Raw genomic sequence first — 22477 nt, forward strand, 5'->3', positions numbered from 1 at the left:
ACATAGTACACCCCCTGCACATAGTACACCCCCTGCACATAGTACACCCCCTGCACATAGTACACTGCACATAGTACACCCCCTGCACATAGTACACCCCCTGCACATAGTACACTGCACATAGTACACCCCCTGCACATAGTACACCCCCTGCACATAGTAAACCCCCTGCACATAGTACAATGCACATAGTACACACCCCCTGCACATAGTACACCCCCTGCACATAGTACACCCCCTGCACATAGTACACTGCACATAGTACACCCCCTGCACATAGTACACCCCCTGCACATAGTACACACCCTGCACATAGTACACTGCACATAGTACACACTGCACATAGTACACCCCCTGCACATAGTAAACCCCCTGCACATAGTACACCCCCTGCACATAGTACACACCCCCTGCACATAGTACACCCCCTGCACATAGTAAACCCCCTGCACATAGTACACCCCCTGCACATAGTACACCCCCTGAACATAGTACACCCCCTGCACATAGTACACACTGCACATAGTACACACCCTGCACATAGTACACACCCTGAACATAGTACACCCCCTGCACATAGTACACACTGCACATAGTACACACCCTGCACATAGTACACACCCTGCACATAGTACACACCCTGCACATAGTACACCCCCTGCACATAGTACACTGCACATAGTACACCTCCTGCTCATAGTACACCCCCTGCACATAGTAAACCCCCTGCACATAGTAAACCCCCTGCACATAGTACACACCCTTCACATAGTACACTGCACATAGTACACCCCCTACACATAGTAAACCCCCTGCACATAGTAAACCCCCTGCACATAGTACACACCCTGCACATAGTACACCCTGCACATAGTATACAAGGCACATTCTATACACTGCACATAGTACACCCCCTGCACATAGTACACCCCCTGCAAATCGCACATTGTAAAAGATCGCCTAAAACATGACAGTCTAGGATCTATGTGTGACCCGAGGCTGTCATGGCAATGGATCGCCGCTCCCCGATGACGTCACGGGGATTGACGATCGGAGCCCATGTGGTGCAAGTGCCGATCGTGGGTGTTAGCTTCATTGTGAAGCACACACCTGGTGAGTATGAAGAGGGCTCAGCCCACGATCTCGCTTCATACTCCCCCACGCGCACTAAAGCGTACAGGTAAGTCTTATTGCGCTATGGGGTTAATCATAGATCCACTGCTCTGTCTTACCTGTCCTCATTCCTAATTCCCATCCTGTGACCATGCACTCGCGTTCCCGGCTCCTAGGGCACAGGCTTCAAAAGATTTAAAGGGCTGGTACACCGCTGATTGGTGCTGGCTCTTTTCAGGAAATGGATAAAATCCGGCGTCTCCCGAGCGTTCCCTGCTGGATCTTCATGCTCTATGCAGTCGATAAAGCTTTGTCTTGTACCTTATGCCAGTGATTGGATTCCCCATTGTGACCCCAGACCAGTTCCCGTTTACTCTCCTCCGCTGCCTGCCTTGACCTCTTGCTCTGCCTCTGGCCCTGAACCTTTGCCGCCTGTCTTGACCTCCTGCGTGTCCCTGAACCATGAACTTGCCTACCGACTCCTTACTTTGTCTTGGCTGCCACTGTAGACAAAGTCGCGCCTGTGGAACAACCTGGTGGTACCACGCTACAGCATGTCCAACCCGCTCTGCGGCGGCTCTGGTGAAAACCGGGGGACACTTAGATTCCTGTCCTAGGTGTCGGCTTGTGTCATCGTCCTCAGTGTTCAGGGGGTTCACTACATGAGAATCCTGACACTACATGGGGGCCGTAGGAGGATCCAATGCAGAAGCTTGGGCCTCAGCTCGGAGGGAGGCCGGAACCCTCAGTCCACGGCCGCTGGTGCCATCTAGCCCAGAGTGCACGTCTGGAGGGGGCTAAAGGGGCTAAAGATTTCCACCAGCCCCCCTTTTGTTACCTATAACCTCCCCCCCCCCCCCTGCCTATTCCCTGAGGCCTGCCCCAAGTCATAAAGCCCACATCGCCCAGCACCCTTTTGTTACTGTCTTAAAGGGGCCAAACCTTTTGCCTTACAACTAGGGGCTACCGCAAAATCCTGCAGCCAGTCATGAGCCCAACGGCTGGATGCCTCCGGGCTATCAAGATGATCTCTAATACTAGCCGGGGGAAGGTGACAGAAGGGAGAAGGGGCGACTGCGGCTTCCACCAAAATGTGCAGAGGTTTATATTATTGTCCTCGCTACAGAAGGAAATGTACAAAGTGGGGAGAAACCGAGGACTTTAGTTTGTGTATCTGTTTCCTGTATCATTATGTTTTCTGTCTGGTCGACGCCTTCACCAAGAACATCCGCAGGTCATTACGATGTGTGGATGATGTTTCTGTAGCTTGGGAAGGGTCCAGCGCTGAACCAGAGGCCATAATGTCATCTGTAATGTGTTTATGGACTTTTATACAACTTGTATCAGGAGAAGAATCCGGGGAACATTTCTGCAGCCGACAATCCAGAAGAGCAGGACACACAACGAGGAGAATGGACCTATCCGCAACTGCCTGATTATAATATTATCTGATCCTGGGAAGATATAACATCTCCTCCTCCATCCCCAGTAACCAGAACCCGCACCAGAACCAGCCCCAGCACCATGTCCCCAGTCACCAGCGCTGTCCTGCTGCTCCTTCTCTGCTGCGGAGGAACCAGGGAAGGGACCGGCGTCTCAGCAATAGCAATACTCAAATGTCCAGACAACCATAGACCAAGTAAGTCATAGGGAAATGGGAAATACAGGTGAGTGCACAGTACTACTTCTCCTGTATATATGGGCAGTGCACAGTACTACTTCTCCTGTATATATGGGCAGTGCACAGTACTACTTCTCCTGTATATATATATACAGTGCACAGTACTACTTCTCCTGTATATATATATACAGTGCACAGTACTACTTCTCCTGTATATATATATACAGTGCACAGTACTACTTCTCGTGTATATATATACAGTGCACAGTACTACTTCTCCTGTATATATGGGCAGTGCACAGTACTACTTCTCCTGTATATATATACAGTGCACAGTACTACTTCTCCTGTATATATACACAGTGCACAGTACTACTTCTCCTGTATATATGGGCAGTGCACAGTACTACTTCTCCTGTATATATATACAGTGCACAGTACTACTTCTCCTGTATATATACAGTGCACAGTACTACTTCTCCTGTATATATACAGTGCACAGTACTACTTCTCCTGTATATATATACAGTGCACAGTACTACTTCTCCTGTATATATATACAGTGCACAGTACTACTTCTCCTGTATATATATACAGTGCACAGTACTACTTCTCCTGTATATATACAGTGCACAGTACTACTTCTCCTGTATATATATACAGTGCACAGTACTACTTCTCCTGTATATATATACAGTGCACAGTACTACTTCTCCTGTATATATACAGTGCACAGTACTACTTCTCCTGTATATATACAGTGCACAGTACTACTTCTCCTGTATATATATACAGTGCACAGTACTACTTCTCCTGTATATATATACAGTGCACAGTACTACTTCTCCTGTATATATATACAGTGCACAGTACTACTTCTCCTGTATATACACAGTGCACAGTACTACTTCTCCTGTATATATATACAGTGCACAGTACTACTTCTCCTATATATATATACACAGTGCACAGTACTACTTCTGTATATATGGGCAGTGCACAGTACTACTTCTCCTGTATATATATACAGTGCACAGTACTACTTCTCCTGTATATATACAGTGCACAGTACTACTTCTCCTGTATATATATATACAGTGCACAGTACTACTTCTCCTGTATATATATATCTACAGTGCACAGTACTACTTCCCCTGTATATATACAGTGCACAGTACTACTTCTCCTGTATATATATACAGTGCACAGTACTACTTCTCCTGTATATATACAGTGCACAGTGCTACTTCTCCTGTATATATACAGTGCACAGTACTACTTCTCCTGTATATATACAGTGCACAGTACTACTTCTCCTGTATATATACACTGCACAGTACTACTTCTCCTGTATATATATACAGTGCACAGTACTACTGCTCCTGTATATATATACAGTGCACAGTACTACTTCTCCTGTATATATATAGTGCACAGTACTACTTCTCCTGTATATATATACAGTGCACAGTACTACTTCTCCTGTATATATATAGTGCACAGTACTACTTCTCCTGTATATATGGTCAGTGCACAGTACTACTTCTCCTGTATATATACAGTGCACAGTACTACTTCTCCTGTATATATAGGCAGTGCACAGTACTACTTCTCCTGTATATATATAGTGCACAGTACTACTTCTCCTGTATATATACAGTGCACAGTACTACTTCTCCTGTATATATACAGTGCACAGTACTACTTCTCCTGTATATATAGGCAGTGCACAGTACTACTTCTCCTGTATATATGGGCAGTGCACAGTACTACTTCTCCTGTATATATGGGCAGTGCACAGTACTACTTCTCCTGTATATATGGTCAGTGCACAGTACTACTTCTCCTGTATATATAGGCAGTGCACAGTACTACTCCTGTATATACACAGTGCACAGTAATACTTCTCCTGTATATATACAGTGCATAGTACTACTTCTCCTGTATATATACAGTGCACAGTACTACTTCTCCTGTATATATATGGACAGTGCACAGTACTACTTCTCCTGTAGATATGGACAGTGCACAGTACTACTTCTCCTGTAGATAAAAATAATGCACAGTACTACTTCTCCTGTATATATATAGTGCACAGTACTACTTCTCCTGTATATATGGTCAGTGCACAGTACTACTTCTCCTGTATATATACAGTGCACAGTACTACTTCTCCTGTATATATAGGCAGTGCACAGTACTACTTCTCCTGTATATATATAGTGCACAGTACTACTTCTCCTGTATATATACAGTGCACAGTACTACTTCTCCTGTATATATACAGTGCACAGTACTACTTCTCCTGTATATATAGGCAGTGCACAGTACTACTTCTCCTGTATATATGGGCAGTGCACAGTACTACTTCTCCTGTATATATACAGTGTACAATACTACTTCTCCTGTATATATGGTCAGTGCACAGTACTACTTCTCCTGTATATATAGGCAGTGCACAGTACTACTCCTGTATATACACAGTGCACAGTAATACTTCTCCTGTATATATACAGTGCATAGTACTACTTCTCCTGTATATATACAGTGCACAGTACACCTTCTCCTGTATATATATGGACAGTGCACAGTACTACTTCTCCTGTAGATATGGACAGTGCACAGTACTACTTCTCCTGTAGATAAAAATAATGCACAGTACTACTTCTCCTGTATATATATACAGTGCACAGTACTACTTCTCCTGTATATATACAGTGCACAGTACTATTTCTCCTGTATATATATACAGTGCACAGTACTACTTCTCCTGTATATATATACAGTGCACAGTACTACTTCTCCTGTATATATACAGTGCACTGTACTACTTCTCCTGTATATATATAGTGCACAGTACTACTTCTCCTGTATATATAGAGTGCACAGTACTACTTTTCCTGTATATATATACAGTGCACAGTACTACTTCTCCTGTATATATACAGTGCACAGTACTACTTCTCCTGTATATATATACAGTGCACAGTACTACTTCTCCTGTATATATACAGTGCACAGTACTACTTCTCCTGTATATATATACAGTGCACAGTACTACTTCTCCTGTATATATATACAGTGCACAGTACTACTTCTCCTGTATATATAGTGCACAGTACTACTTCTCCTGTATATATATACAGTGCACAGTACTACTTCTCCTGTATATATATACAGTGCACAGTACTACTTCTCCTGTATATATATATACAGTGCACAGTACTACTTCTCCTGTATATATATATACAGTGCACAGTACTACTTCTCCTGTATATATACAGTGCACAGTACTACTTCTCCTGTATATATATACAGTGCACAGTACTACTTCTCCTGTATATATACAGTGCACAGTACTACTTCTCCTGTATATATATACAGTGCACAGTACTACTTCTCCTGTATATATACAGTGCACAGTACTACTTCTCCTGTATATATGGACAGTGCACAGTACTACTTCTCCTGTATATATAGTGCACAGTACTACTTCTCCTGTATATATATACAGTGCACAGTACTACTTCTCCTGTATATATACAGTGCACAGTACTACTTCTCCTGTATATATACAGTGCACAGTACTACTTCTCCTGTATATATACAGTGCACAGTACTACTTCTCCTGTATATATATACAGTGCACAGTACTACTTCTCCTGTATATATACAGTGCACAGTACTACTTCTCCTGTATATATGGACAGTGCACAGTACTACTTCTCCTGTATATATAGTGCACAGTACTACTTCTCCTGTATATATATACAGTGCACAGTACTACTTCTCCTGTATATATATACAGTGCACAGTACTACTTCTCCTGTATATATACACTGCACAGTACTACTTCTCCTGTATATATATAGTGCATAGTACTACTTCTCCTGTATATATACAGTGCACAGTACTACTTCTCCTGTATATATACAGTGCACAGTACTACTTCTCCTGTATATATGGGCAGTGCACAGTACTACTTCTCCTGTATATATATATAGTGCACAGTACTACTTCTCCTGTATATATGGTCAGTGCACAGTACTACTTCTCCTGTATATATACAGTGCACAGTACTACTTCTCCTGTATATATAGGCAGTGCACAGTACTACTTCTGTATATATATATACAGTGCACAGTACTACTTCTCCTGTATATATACAGTGCACAGTACTACTTCTCCTGTATATATATACAGTGCACAGTACTACTTCTCCTGTATATATATACAGTGCACAGTACTACTTCTCCTGTATATATACAGTGCACAGTACTACTTCTCCTGTATATATATACAGTGCACAGTACTACTTCTCCTGTATATATACAGTGCACAGTACTACTTCTCCTGTGTATATATACAGTGCACAGTACTACTTCTCCTGTATATATATACAGTGCACAGTACTACTTCTCCTGTATATATACAGTGCACAGTACTACTTCTCCTGTATATATACAGTGCACAATACTACTTCTCCTGTATATATACAGTGCACAGTACTACTTCTCCTGTATATATACAGTGCACAGTACTACTTCTCCTGTATATATAGGCAGTGCACGGTACTACTTCTCCTGTATATGTACAGTGCACAGTACTACTTCTCCTGTATATATATACAGTGCACAGTACTACTTCTCCTGTATATATACAGTGCACAGTACTACTTCCCCTGTATATATAGGCAGTGCACAGTACTACTCCTGTATAAATGGGCAGTGCACAGTACTAGTTCTCCTGTATATATACAGTGCACAGTACTACTTCTCCTGTATATATACAGTGCACAGTACTACTTCTCCTGTATATATACAGTGCACAGTACTACTTCTCTTGTAGATAAAAATAATGCACAGTACTACTTCTCCTGTATATATACAGTGCACAGTACTACTTCTCCTGTATATATATACAGTGCACAGTACTACTTCTCCTGTATATATATAGTGCACAGTACTACTTCTCCTGTATATATATACAGTGCACAGTACTTCTTCTCCTGTATATATACAGTGCACAGTACTACTTCTCCTGTATATATATACAGTGCACAGTACTACTTCTCCTGTATATATACAGTGCACAGTACTACTTCTCCTGTATATATACAGTGCACAGTACTACTTCTCCTGTATATATACAGTGCACAGTACTACTTCTCCTGTATATATATATACAGTGCACAGTACTACTTCTCCTGTATATATACAGTGCACAGTACTACTTCTCCTGTATATACATTGCACAGTACTACTTCTCCTGTATATATACAGTGCACAGTACTACTTCTCCTGTATATATGGGCAGTGCAGAGTACTACTTCTCCTGTATATATACAGTGCACAGTACTACTTCTCCTGTATATATACAGTGCACAGTACTACTTCTCCTGTATATATATATACAGTGCACAGTACTACTTCTCCTGTATATATACAGTGCACAGTACTACTTCTCCTGTATATATATATACAGTGCACAGTACTACTTCTCCTGTATATATATATACAGTGCACAGTACTACTTCTCCTGTATATATACAGTGCACAGTACTACTTCTCCTGTATATATACAGTGCACAGTACTACTTCTCCTGTATATATACAGTGCACAGTACTACTTCTCCTGTATATATACAGTGCACAGTACTACTTCTCCTGTATATATATACAGTGCACAGTACTACTTCTCCTGTATATATACAGTGCACAGTACTACTTCTCCTGTATATATATATACAGTGCACAGTACTACTTCTCCTGTATATATATATACAGTGCACAGTACTACTTCTCCTGTATATATATATACAGTGCACAGTACTACTTCTCCTGTATATATACAGTGCACAGTACTATTTCCCCTGTATATAAGGATAATGCACAGTACTACTTCTCCTGTGTATATATATACACAGTGCACAGTACTACTTCCCCTGTAGATAAGGATAATGCACAGTACTACTTCTCCTGTAGATATGGGCAGTGCACAGTACTACTTCTCCTGTATATATGGGCAGTGCACAGTACTACTTCTCCTGTATATATATACAGTGCACAGTACTACTTCTCCTGTATATATACAGTGCACAGTACTACTTCTCCTGTATATATGGGCAGTGCACAGTACTACTTCTCCTGTATATATGGGCAGTGCACAGTACTACTTCTCCTGTATATATATACAGTGCACAGTACTACTTCTCCTGTATATATACAGTGCACAGTACTACTTCTCCTGTATATATATACAATGCACAGTACTACTTCTCCTGTATATAAGGATAATGCACAGTACTACTTCTCCTGTATATATATATATACAGTGCACAGTACTACTTCTCCTGTATATATATATATACAGTGCACAGTACTACTTCTCCTGTATATATACAGTGCACAGTACTACTTCTCCTGTATATATACAGTGCACAGTACTACTTCTCCTGTATATATACAGTGCACAGTACTACTTCTCCTGTATATATATATGGACAGTGCACAGTACTACTTCTCCTGTATATATATACAGTGCACAGTACTACTTCCCCTGTAGATAAGGATAATGCACAGTACTACTTCTCCTGTATATATGGGCAGTGCACAGTACTACTTCTCCTGTATATATACAGTGCACAGTACTACTTCTCCTGTAGATATGGGCAGTGCACAGTACTACTTCCCTTCTCCTGTGTGTAACCTCCTGTCTCCTCCTCCTATGTCCGGCCACCAGTGGTGAAGCCCGGGGTGTGTCCTCCCGCTCACTTTGGAGTCTGTCCCCTACGTGCTGAATGCTGTGATGATTTGGATTGTTACGGGATACAGAAATGCTGCCGTGGAGCGTGTGGGATGAACGTTTGCTCCGTGGTTTTGATGGCGTGTAAGTAACCTAGAAGATTTTATTCCCTCTGATGCGTCGCTGCTCCGATAGACATGAAGGGGAGCGGCTCCGTGATGAGGGGACCCCAAAAAGTCTCCGATCGCTCCTAGTGCTCCTCCTGCCATACGAGGCATGTATCTTTATTTCTGCTGGTCAAATAGTCACATTTTTACGACTTTTCTGTCCTATCTGTATTTCCCAGATGGTTTGGGCGACTTTTCCCTTATGTATCACTTTTTTTTGGCTTACTTTTACAACTTTTTAGGTGCAAATCTACAGCTTGTCCAACATGGCTTGTATCCTCTCCTGTATATAACCCCTCACATGGCTTGTATCCTCTCCTGTATATAACCCCTCACATGGCTTGTATTCTATCCTCTATATAACCCCTCACATGGCTTGTATCCTCTCCTGTATATAACCCCTCACATGGCTTGTATCCTCTCCTGTATATAACCTCCTCACATGGCTTGTATCCTCTCCTGTATATAACCCCTCACATGGCTTGTATCCTCTCCTGTATATAACCCCCTCACATGGCTTGTATCCTCTCCTGCATATAACCCCTCACATGGCTTGTATCCTCTCCTGTATATAACCCCTCACATGGCTTGTATCCTCTCCTGTATATAACCCCCTCACATGGCTTGTATCCTCTCCTGTATATAACCCCTCACATGGCTTGTATCCTCTCCTGTATATAACCCCTCACATGGCTTGTATCCTCTCCTGTATATAACCCCTCACATGGCTTGTATTCTATCCTCTATATAACCCCTCACATGGCTTGTATCCTCTCCTGTATATAACCCCTCACATGGCTTGTATCCTCTCCTGTATATAACCTCCTCACATGGCTTGTATCCTCTCCTGTATATAACCCCTCACATGGCTTGTATCCTCTCCTGTATATAACCCCCTCACATGGCTTGTATCCTCTCCTGCATATAACCCCTCACATGGCTTGTATCCTCTCCTGTATATAACCCCTCACATGGCTTGTATCCTCTCCTGTATATACCCCCTCACATGGCTTGTATCCTCTCCTGTATATACCCCCTCACATGGCTTGTATCCTCTCCTGTATATAACCCCCTCACATGGCTTGTGTCCTCTCCTGTATATAACCCCCTCACATGGCTTGTATCCTCTCCTGTATATAACCCCTCACATGGCTTGTATCCTCTCCTGTATATAACCCCCTCACATGGCTTGTATCCTCTCCTGTATATAACCCCCTCACATGGCTTGTATCATCTCCTGTATATAACCCCTCACATGGCTTGTATCATCTCCTGTATATAACCCCTCACATGGCTTGTATCCTCTCCTGTATATATCCCCTCACATGGCTTGTATCATCTCCTGTATATAACCCCTCACATGGCTAGTGTCCTCTCCTGTATATATCCCCTCACATGGCTTGTATCCTCTCCTGTATATAACCTCCTCACATGGCTTGTATCCTCTCCTGTATATAACCCCTCACATGGCTTGTGTCCTCTCCTGTATATAACCCCTCACATGGCTTGTATCCTCTCCTGTATATAACCTCCTCACATGGCTTGTATCATCTCCTGTATATAACCCCTCACATGGCTTGTATCCTCTCCTGTATATATCCCCTCACATGGCTTGTATCCTCTCCTGTATATAACCCCTCACATGGCTTGTATCATCTCCTGTTTATAACCCCTCACATGGCTTCTATCCTCTCCTGTATATAACCCCTCACATGGCTTCTATCCTCTCCTGTATATAACCTCCTCACATGGCTTGTATCATCTCCTGTTTATAACCCCTCACATGGCTTCTATCCTCTCCTGTATATAACCCCTCACATGGCTTCTATCCTCTCCTGTATATAACCCCTCACATGGCTTGTATCCACTCCTTATATAACCCCTCTCATGGCTTGTATCCTCTCCTGTATATAACCCCTCACATGGCTTGTATCCTCTCCTATATATAACTCCTCACATGGCTTGTATCCTCTCCTGTATATACCCACTCACATGGCTTGTATCCTCTCCTGTATATAACCCCTCACATGGCTTGTATCCTCTCCGGTATATAACTCCTCACGTGGCTTGTATCCTCTCCTGTATATAACCCCTCACATGGCTTGTATCCTCTCCTGTATATAACCCCCTCACATGGCTTGTAACCTCTCCTGTATATAACCTCTCACATGGCTTGTATCCTCTCCTGTATATAACCCCCTCACATGGCTTGTATCCTCTCCTGTATATAACCCCTCACATGGCTTGTATCCTCTCCTGTATATAACCCCTCACATGGCTTGTATCCTCTCCTGTATATAACCTCCTCACATGGCTTGTATCATCTCCTGTATATAACCCCTCACATGGCTAGTGTCCTCTCCCGTATATATCCCCTCACATGGCTTGTATCCTCTCCTGTATATAACCTCCTCACATGGCTTGTATCATCTCCTGTTTATAACCCCTCACATGGCTTCTATCCTCTCCTGTATATAACCCCTCACATGGCTTCTATCCTCTCCTGTATATAACCCCTCACATGGCTTGTATCCACTCCTTATATAACCCCTCTCATGGCTTGTATCCTCTCCTGTATATAACCCCTCACATGGCTTGTATCCTCTCCTATATATAACTCCTCACATGGCTTGTATCCTCTCCTGTATATACCCACTCACATGGCTTGTATCCTCTCCTGTATATAACCCCTCACATGGCTTGTATCCTCTCCGGTATATAACCCCTCACATGGCTTGTATCCTCTCCTGTATATAACCCCTCACATGGCTTGTATCCTCTCCTGTATATAACCCCTCACATGGCTTGTATCCTCTCCTGTATATACCCACTCACATGGCTTGTATCCTCTCCTGTATATAACCCCTCACATGGCTTGTATCCTCTCCTGTATATACCCCCTCACATGGCTTGTATACTCTCCTGTATATAACCCCCTCACATGGCTTGTATCCTCTCCTGTATATAACCCCTCACATGCCTTGTATCTTCTCCTGTATATAACCCCTCACATGGCTTGTGTCCTCTCCTGTATATACCCCCTCACATGGCTTGTATCCTCTCCTGTATATAACCTCTCACATGGCTTGTATCCTCTCCTATATATAACCCCCTCACATGGCTTGTGTCCTCTCCTGTATATAACCCCTCACATGGCTTCTATCCTCTCCTGTATATAACCCCTCACATGGCTTGTATCCTCTCCTATATATAACCCCCTCACATGGCTTGTGTCCTCTCCTGTATATAACCCCTCACATGGCTTCTATCCTCTCCTGTATATAACCCCCTCACATGGCTTGTGTCCTCTCCTGTATATAACCCCTCACATGCCTTGTATCCTCTCCTGTATATAACCCCTCACATGCCTTGTATCCTCTCCTGTATATATCCTCTCACATGGCTTGTATCCTCTCCTGTATATAACCCCTCACATGGCTTGTATCCTCTCCTATATATATCCTCTCACATGGCTTGTATCCTCTCCTGTATATAACCCCTCACATGGGTTGAATCCTCTCCTGTATATAAACTCTCACATGGCTTGTATCCTCTCCTGTATATACCCCCTCACATGGCTTGTATCCTCTCCTGTATATAACCCTTCACATGGCTTGTATTCTCTCCTGTATATATCCTCTCACATGGCTTGTATCCTCTCCTGTATATAACCCCTCACATGGCTTGTATCCTCTCCTATATATATCCTCTCACATGGCTTGTATCCTCTCCTGTATATAACCCCTCACATGGGTTGTATCCTCTCCTGTATATAAACTCTCACATGGCTTGTATCCTCTCCTGTATATAACCCCTCACATGGCTTGTATCCTCTCCTGTATATAACCCCCTCATATGTCTTGTATCCTCTCCTGTATATAATCCCATCACATGGCTTGTATCCTCTCCTGTATATAACCCCTCACATGGCTTGTATCCTCTCCTGTATGTAACCCCTCACATGGCTTGTATCCTCTACTGTATATAACCCCTCACATGGCTTGTATCCTCTCCTATATATAAACTCTCACATGGCTTGTATCCTCTCCTGTATATAACCCCTCACATGGCTTGTGTCCTCTCCTGTATATAATCCCATCACATGGCTTGTATCCTCTCCTGTATATAACCCCTCACATGGCTTGTATCCTCTCCTGTATGTAACCCCTCACATGGCTTTTATCCTCTTCTGTATATAACCCCTCACATGGCTTGTATCCTCTCCTGTATATAGCCCCCCTCACATGGCTTGTGTCCTCTCCCGTATATATAACCCCCCTCACATGGCTTGTATCCTCTCCTGTACATAAACCCCTAACATGGCTTGTATCCTCTCCTATATATAACCCCCCTCACATGGCTTGTATCCTCTCCTGTATATAACCCTTTCACATGGCTTGTATCCTCTCCTGTATATACCCCCTCACATGGCCTGTATCCTTTCCTGTATATAACCCCTCACATGGCTTTTATCCTCTCCTGTATATAACCCCCTCACATGTCTTGTATCCTCTCCTGTATATAACCCCCTCACATGTCCTCTATCCTCTCCTGTATATAACCCCTCACATGTCCTCTATCCTCTCCTGTATATAACCCCCTCACATGGCTTGTATCCTCTCCTGTACATAACCCCTCACATGGCCTGTATCCTCTCCTATATATAACCCCCCACATGGCTTGTGTCCTCTCCTGTATATAACCCCCTCACATGGCTTGTATTCTCTCCTGTATATAACCCCTCACATGGCTTTTATCCTCGCCTGTATATAACCCCACACATGGCTTCTATCCTCTCCTGTATATAACACCTCACATGGCTTGTGTCCTCTCCTGTATATAACCCCCTCACATGATTTGTATCCTCTCCTGTATATAACCCCCTCACATGGCTTGTATCCTCTCCCGTATATAACCCCTCACATGGCTTGTATCCTCTCCTGTATATAACCCCTCACATGGCCTGTATCCTCTCCTATATATAACCCCTCACATGGCTTGTGTCCTCTCCTGTATATAACCCCTTCACATGGCTTGTATCCTCTCCTCTATATAACCCCTCACATGGCTTGTGTCCTCTGCTGTATATAACCCCTCACATGGCTTGTATCCTCTCCTGTATATAACCCCTCACATGGCCTGTATCCTCTCCTATATATAACCCCTCACATGGCTTGTGTCCTCTCCTGTATATAACCCCCTCACATGGCTTGTGTCCTCTCCTGTATATAACCCCTTACATGGCTTGTGTCCTCTCCTGTATATAACCCCTCACATGGCTTGTATCCTCTCCTGTATATAACCCCTCACATGGCTTGTATCCTCTCCTGTATATAACCCCTCACATGGCTTGTATCATCTCCTGTATATAACACCTCACATGGCTTGTTTCCTCTCCTGTATATAACCCCTCACATGGCTTGTATCCTCGCCTGTATATAACCCCTCACATGGCTTCTATCCTCTCCTGTATATAACCGCTCACATGGCTTGTATCCTCTCCTGTATTTAACCCCTCACATGGCCTATATCCTCTCCTATATATAACCCCTCACATGGCTTGTGTCCTCTCCTGTAAATAACCCCTTCACATGGCTTGTGTCCTCCTGTATATAACCCCTCACATGGCTTGTATCCTCTCCTATATATAACCCCTCACATGGCTTGTGTCCTCTCCTGTATATAACCCCTCACATGGCTTGTATCCTCTCCTGTATATAACCCCTCACATGGCTTGTGTCCTCTCCCGTTTATAGCCCCCCTCACATGGCTTGTATCCTCTCCCGTATTTAGCCCCCCTCACATGGCTTGTGTCCTCTCCCGTATATAGCCCCCTCACATGGCTTGTGTCCTCTCCCGTATATAGCCCCCCTCACATGGCTTTTGTCCTCTCCCGGATATAGCCCCCCCTCACATGGCTTGTGTCCTCTCCCTTATATAGCCCCTCCACATGGCTTGTATGCTCTCCCGTATATAACCCCCCTCACATGGCTTGTATCCTCTCCCGTATATAGCCCCCCTCACATGGCTTGTATCCTCTCCCGTATATAACCCCCCTCACATGGGTTGTATCCTCTCCCGTATATAACCCCCCTCACATGGCTTGTATCCTCTCCCGTATATAACCCCCCTCACATGGCTTGTATCCTCTCCCGTATATAACCCCCCTCACATGGCTTGTATCCTCTCCCGTATATAGCCCCCCTCACATGGCTTGTATCCTCTCCTGTATATAGCCCCCCTCACATGGCTTGTATCCTCTCTTGTATATAACCCCCTCACATGGCCTGTATCCTTTCCTGTATATAACCCCTCACATGGCTTGTATCCTCTCCTTTATATAACCCCTCACATGGCTTGTATCCTCTCCCGTATATAACCCCCTCACATGGCTTGTATCCTCTCCCGTATATAACCCCCCTCACATGGCTTGTATCCTCTCCCGTATATAACCCCCCTCACATGGCTTGTATCCTCTCCTTTATATAACCCCTCACATGGCTTGTATCCTCTCCTGTTTATAACCCCCTCACATGGCTTGTGTCCTCTCCTGTATATACCCCTCACATGGCTTGTATCCTCTCTTGTATATAACCCCCTACCATGGCTTGTATCCTCTCCTGTATATAACCCCCGCATGGTTTGTGTCCTCTCCTGTTTATAACCCCCTCACATGGCTTGTTACCTCTCCTGTATATACCCCTCACATGGCCTGTATCCCTTCCTGTATATAACCCCTCACATGGCTTCTATCCTCTCCTATATATAACCCCTCACATGGCTTGTATCCTCTCCTATATATAACCCCTCACATGGCTTGTATCCTCTCCTATATATAACCCCTCACATGGCTTGTATCCTCTCCTATATATAACCCCTCACATGGCTTGTATCCTCTCCTATATATAACCCCTCACATGGCTTGTGACCTCTCCTATATATAACCCCCACATGGCTTGTATCCTCTCCTGTATATAACCCCCTCACATGGCCTGTATCCTCTCCTATATATAACCCCTCACATGGCCTGTATCCTCTCCTATATATAACCCCTCACATGGCTTGTATCCTCTCCTGTATATAACCCCTCACATGGCCTGTATCCTCTCCTATATATAAACCCTCACATGGCCTTTATCCTCTCCTATATATAACCCCTCACATGGCTTGTATCCTCTCCTATATATAACCCCCTCACATGACTTGTATCCTCTCCTGTATATAACCCCCTCACATGGCTTGTATCCTCTCCTGTATATAACACCTCACATGGCTTGTATCCTCTCCTGTATATAACCCCTCACATGGCTTGTATCCTCGCCTGTATATAACCCCTCACATGGCTTCTATCCTCTCCTGTACATAACCCCTCACATGGCTTGTATCCTCTCTTGTATATAACCCCCTCACATGGCTTGTATCCTCTCCTGTATATAACCCCTCAAATGGCCTGTATCCTCTCCTATATATAACCCCTCACATGGCTTGTGTCCTCTCCTGTATATAACCCCTTCACATGGCTTGTATCCTCTCCTATATATAACCCCTCACATGGCTTGTGTCCTCTCCTGTATATAACCCCTTTACATGGCTTGTATCCTCTCCTGTATATAACCCCCACATGGCTTGTGTCCTCTCCTGTTTATAACCTCCTCACATGGCTTGTATCCTCTCCTGTATATAACCCCTCACATGGCTTTTATACTCTCCTGTATATATCCCCTCACATGTCCTCTATCCTCTCCCGTATATAGCCCCCCTCACAAGCCTTGTATCCTCTCCCGTATATAACCCCCCTCACATGGCTTGTATCCTCTCCCGTATATAACCCCCCACACATGGCTTGTATCCTCTCCTGTATATAACCCCCTCACGTGTCCTCTATCCTCTCCTGTATATAACCCCCTCACATGGCTTGTATCCTCTCCTGTATATAACCCCTCACATGGCCTGTATCCTCTCCTATATATAACCCCTCACATGGCTTGTGTCCTCTCCTGTATATAACCCCCTCAAATGGCTTGTATCCTCTCCTGTATATAACCCCTCACATGGCTTGTGTTCTCTCCTGTATATAACCCCTCACATGGCTTGTGTCCTCTCCTGTATATAACCCCTCACATGGCTTGTGTCCTCTCCTGTATATAACCCCTCACATGGCTTGTATCCTCTCCTGTATATAACCCCCTCACATGGCTTGTATCCTCGCCTGTATGTAACCCCTCACATGGCTTCTATCCTCTCCTATATATAACCCTTCACATGGCCTGTATCCTCTCCTATATATAACCCCTCACATGGCTTGTATCCTCTCCTGTATATAACCCCTCACATGGCTTGTGACCTCTCCTATATATAACCCCCACATGACTTGTATCCTCTCCTGTATATAACCCCCTCACATGGCTTGTATCCTCTCCTGTATATAACCCCTCACATGGCCTGTATCCTCTCCTATATATAACCCCTCACATGGCCTGTATCCTCTCCTATATATAACCCCTCACATGGCCTGTATCCTCTCCTATATATAACCCCTCACATGGCTTGTATCCTCTCCTGTATATAACCCCCTCACATGGCTTGTATCCTCTCCTGTATATAACCCCTCACATGGCTTGTGTACTCTCCTGTATATAACCCCTCACATGGCCTGTATCCTCTCCTATATATAACCCCTCACATGGCCTGTATCCTCTCCTATATATAACCCCCACACATGGCTTGTATCCTTTCCTGTATATACCCCCTCACATGGCTTGTATCCTCTCCTGTATATAACCCCTCACATGGCATGTATCCTCTCCTCTACATAACCCCCTGACATGGCTTGTGTCCTCTCCTGTATATACCCCCTCACATGGCTTGTATCTTCTCCTGTATATAACCCCTCACATGGCCTGTATCCTCTCCTATATATAACCCCTCACATGGCTTGTGTACTCTCCTGTATATAACCCCCTCACATGGCTTGTATCCTCTCCTGTATATAACCCCTCACATGGCTTGTATCCTCTCCTGTATATAACCCCTCACATGGCTTGTATCCTCTCCTGTATATAATCCCTCACATGGCTTGTATCCTCTCCTGTATATAACCCCTCACATGTATCCTCTCCTGTATATAACCCCTCACATGTATCCTCTCCTGTATATACTCCCTCACATGGCTTGTATCTTCTTCGGTATATATCCCCTCAGATGGCTTGTATCTTCTCCTGTATATAACCCCACACATGGCTTGTATCCTCTCCTGTATATAACCCCTCACATGGCTTGTATCCTCTCCTGTATATAACCCCTCACATGGCTTGTATCCTCTCCTGTATATAACCCCCTCACATGGCTTGTATCCTCTCCTGTATATAACCCCTCACATGGCTCTTATCCTCTCCTGTATATAACCCCTCACATGTATCCTCTCCTGTATATAACTTCTCACATGGCTTGTATCCTCTCCTGTATATAACCCCTCACATGGCTTGTATCCTCTCCTGTATATAACCTCTCACATGGCTTGTATCCTCTCCTGTATATAATCCCTCACATGGCTTGTATCCTCTCCTGTATATAATCCCTCACATGGCTTGTATCCTCTTCTGTTTATAACCTCTCACATGGCTTGTATCCTCTCCTGAATATAACCCCCTCACATGGCTTGTATTCTCTCCTGTATATAACCCTCACATGGCTTGTATCCTCTCCTGTATATAACCCCTCACATGGCTTGTATCCTCTCCTGTATATAACCCCCTCACATGGCTTGTATCCTCTCCTGTATATAACCCCTCACATGGCTTGTATCCTCTCCTGTATGTAACCCTCAAATGGCTTGTATCCTCTCCTGTATATAACTCCTCACATGGCTTGTATCCTCTCCTGCATAAAACCCCTAACATTGCTTGTATCCTCTCCTGTATATAACCCCTCACATGGCTTGTAGCCTCTCCTGCATAAAACCCCTAACATGGCTTGTATCCACTCCTGCATATAACCCCTCACATGGCCTGTATCCTCTCCTGTATATAACCCCTCACATGGCTTGTATCCTCTCCTGTATATATCCCCTCACATGGCTTGTGTCCTCTCCGGTATATAGCCCCCCTCACATGGCTTGTATCCACTCCCGTATATAGCCCCCCTCACATGGCTTGTGTCCTCTCCCGTTTATAGCCCCCCTCACATGGCTTGTGTCCTCTCCCGTATATAGCCCCCCTCACATGGTTTGTGTCCTCTCCTGTATATAACCCCTCACATCGCTTGTATCCTCTCCTGCATAAAACCCCTAACATGGCATGTATCCACTACTGCATATAACCCCTCACATGGCTTGTATCCTCTCCTGTATATAACCCCTCACATGGCTTGTATCCTCTCCTGTATATATCCCCTCACATGGCTTGTGTTCTCTCCGGTATATAGCCCCCCTCACATGGCTTGTGTTCTCTCCGGTATATAGCCCCCCTCACATGGCTTGTGTTCTCTCCGGTATATAGCCCCCCTCACATGGCTTGTGTCCTCTCCCGTATATAGCCCCCCTCACATGGCTTGTGTCCTCTCCCGTATATAGCCCTCCTCACATGGCTTGTGTCCTTTCCCGTATATATAGCCCCCCTCACATGGCTTGTGTCCTCTCCTGTATATAACCCCTCACATGGCTTGTATCCTCTCCTGTATATAACCCCTCACATGGCTTTTATCCTATCCTTTATATGACCCCCTCACATGGCTTGTATCCTCTCCTATATATAACACCTCACATGGCTTGTATCCTCTCCTATATATAACACCTCACATGGCTTGTATCCTCTCCTGTATATAACCCCTCACATGGCTTGTGTCCTCTCCTGTATATAACGCCTCACATGGCTTGTATCCTCTCCTGTATATAACCTTTCACATGGCTTGTATCATCTCCTGTATATAACCCCTCACATGGTTTGTGTCCTCTCCTGTATATAACCTCTCACATGGCTTGTATCATCTCCTGTATATAACCTCTCACATGGCTTGTATCATCTCCTGTATATACCCCCTCACATGGCTTTTATCCTCTCCTGTATGTAACCAATCACATGGCTTGTGTCCTCGCCTGTATATAACCCCTCACATGGCTTGTATCCTCTCCTGTATATAACCCCTCACATGGCTTGTATTCTCTCCTGTATATAACCCCTCACATGGCTTGTATCCTCTCCTGTATATAACCCCTCACATGGCTTGTGTCCTCTCCTGGATATAACCCCCTCACATGGCTTGTATCCTCTCCTGTATATAACCCCTCACATGGCTTGTATCCTCTCCTGTATATAACCCCTCACATGGCTTGTATCCTCTCCTGTATATAACCCCTCACATGGCTTGTGTCCTCTCCTGGATATAACCCCCTCACATGGCTTGTGTTCTCTCCTGTATATAAACCCTCACATGGCCTGTACCCTCTCCTGTATATAACCCCTCACATGGCTTGTATCCTCTCCTGTATATAACCCCTCTCATGGCTTGTATCCTCTCCTGTATATAACCCATCACATGGCTTGTGTCCTCGTCTGTATATAACCCATCAAAGGGCTTGAATCATCTCCTGTATATAACCCCTCACATGGCTTGTATCCTCTCCTGTATATATCCCCTCACATGGCTTGTGTCCTCTCCTGTATTTAATTCCTTACATGGCTTGTGTTCTTGTGTATTTGAGACTTTTGCATAAAAAAAAAGTCCCAAAATTTGCGCCCTCAAGGACAGGACAAAGTGAACTTGTATAACAAGTAAAAATACCTGATCATACATAAGGTGCAAAAAAGAGCCGCCAAATGTCTCCAAAAATCCACCAAAGTAAGAAAAAACAATGATACTTGTCCCCTTATGTAACAATGACCTGAGGAGTCACAGAGGCGGAGCAGAGTCACAGGGGTCTGGCCATCCTGGCCTGACTAATGGTCAGCGGGACAAGTACAGCACCCACTGTGATGGTGTACAATGAGCAATGACAGATGGGAACACCCCAACATTATTGAGCTTTGCCCCACGGCTCTTCTCTGTCTCTGTTAGAAAAGCCTCAGGGCAGGTTACATTTATCATGGAGGATTATTGATATTATTGTAATTACAAGGTTTCCTCTTTTCTCATCTTCCCTCAGAGCGAGCTCCATCCTGGCCGGAGCAGGAGATGTCATCATGGAGGTGGAGCGTGGAGATTGATGACTTCATACAATCCATGAGACACAGATGGATCCCCATGACATCACATTGTTATCTCCTCATCCAGAATCCTGAGATGAATAAATGATCTGCAGCAGTAACCTGAGGCTCTGTGTTACTGCTGGAGTCATCACAGATATTGTCCTCCTGGTATAGAATGTTCTGCCATATTAAAAAAAAAAAGTGTCGCTTGACACGCGCTTACCTGCACCCAGGAAAGGATGGTGAACTCCAGTGCATTCAGCGCAGCAGCGACACCTGGTGGACATCGGGCGCACTACCTTAGTGAATCGCAGGAAGACCCGAATCCTCCACAGAGAACGCAACGCTGGATCGCAACAGGACCGGGTAAGTAAATCTGCCGATTTGTGTATAGTATATAATGATAGAGGGAGCAGGAGGTCACGTGTATAGTCCTCCTCTCCTCGGGGTTGTTGACATACAGTAGGACAGGGGATGCTGCCCCCTAGCGCTGCTATCATCAGTCTACACTACACGGAGCCCCTACATATTTTATCCTGGGGTCATACTGGTTATAGCAAATATATACAGCGCAGAGACTCAAGTCAACACGAATGAAACACGAAGTCCACAGATGACCACCAGGAAGCGTCGTCATTCGGCCAGATATA

The 22477-nt window shown here is 44.4% G+C and overlaps 1 long non-coding RNA gene across 1 annotated transcript; it reads left to right on the forward strand.

The window, feature by feature from the left end:
• The first annotated feature begins 2372 nt into the window (after positions 1–2372).
• Positions 2373–21946, forward strand: LOC140120761 (uncharacterized). Its single transcript, XR_011853976.1, has 3 exons — positions 2373–2752; positions 9476–9622; positions 21785–21946. It is a non-coding gene; the product is annotated as an uncharacterized lncRNA (long non-coding RNA).
• Positions 21947–22477: the final 531 nt, after the last annotated feature.

Source organism: Engystomops pustulosus, chromosome 3 (genome assembly GCF_040894005.1).
Source record: "Engystomops pustulosus chromosome 3, aEngPut4.maternal, whole genome shotgun sequence".
Taxonomy (NCBI): Eukaryota; Metazoa; Chordata; class Amphibia; order Anura; family Leptodactylidae; genus Engystomops; species Engystomops pustulosus.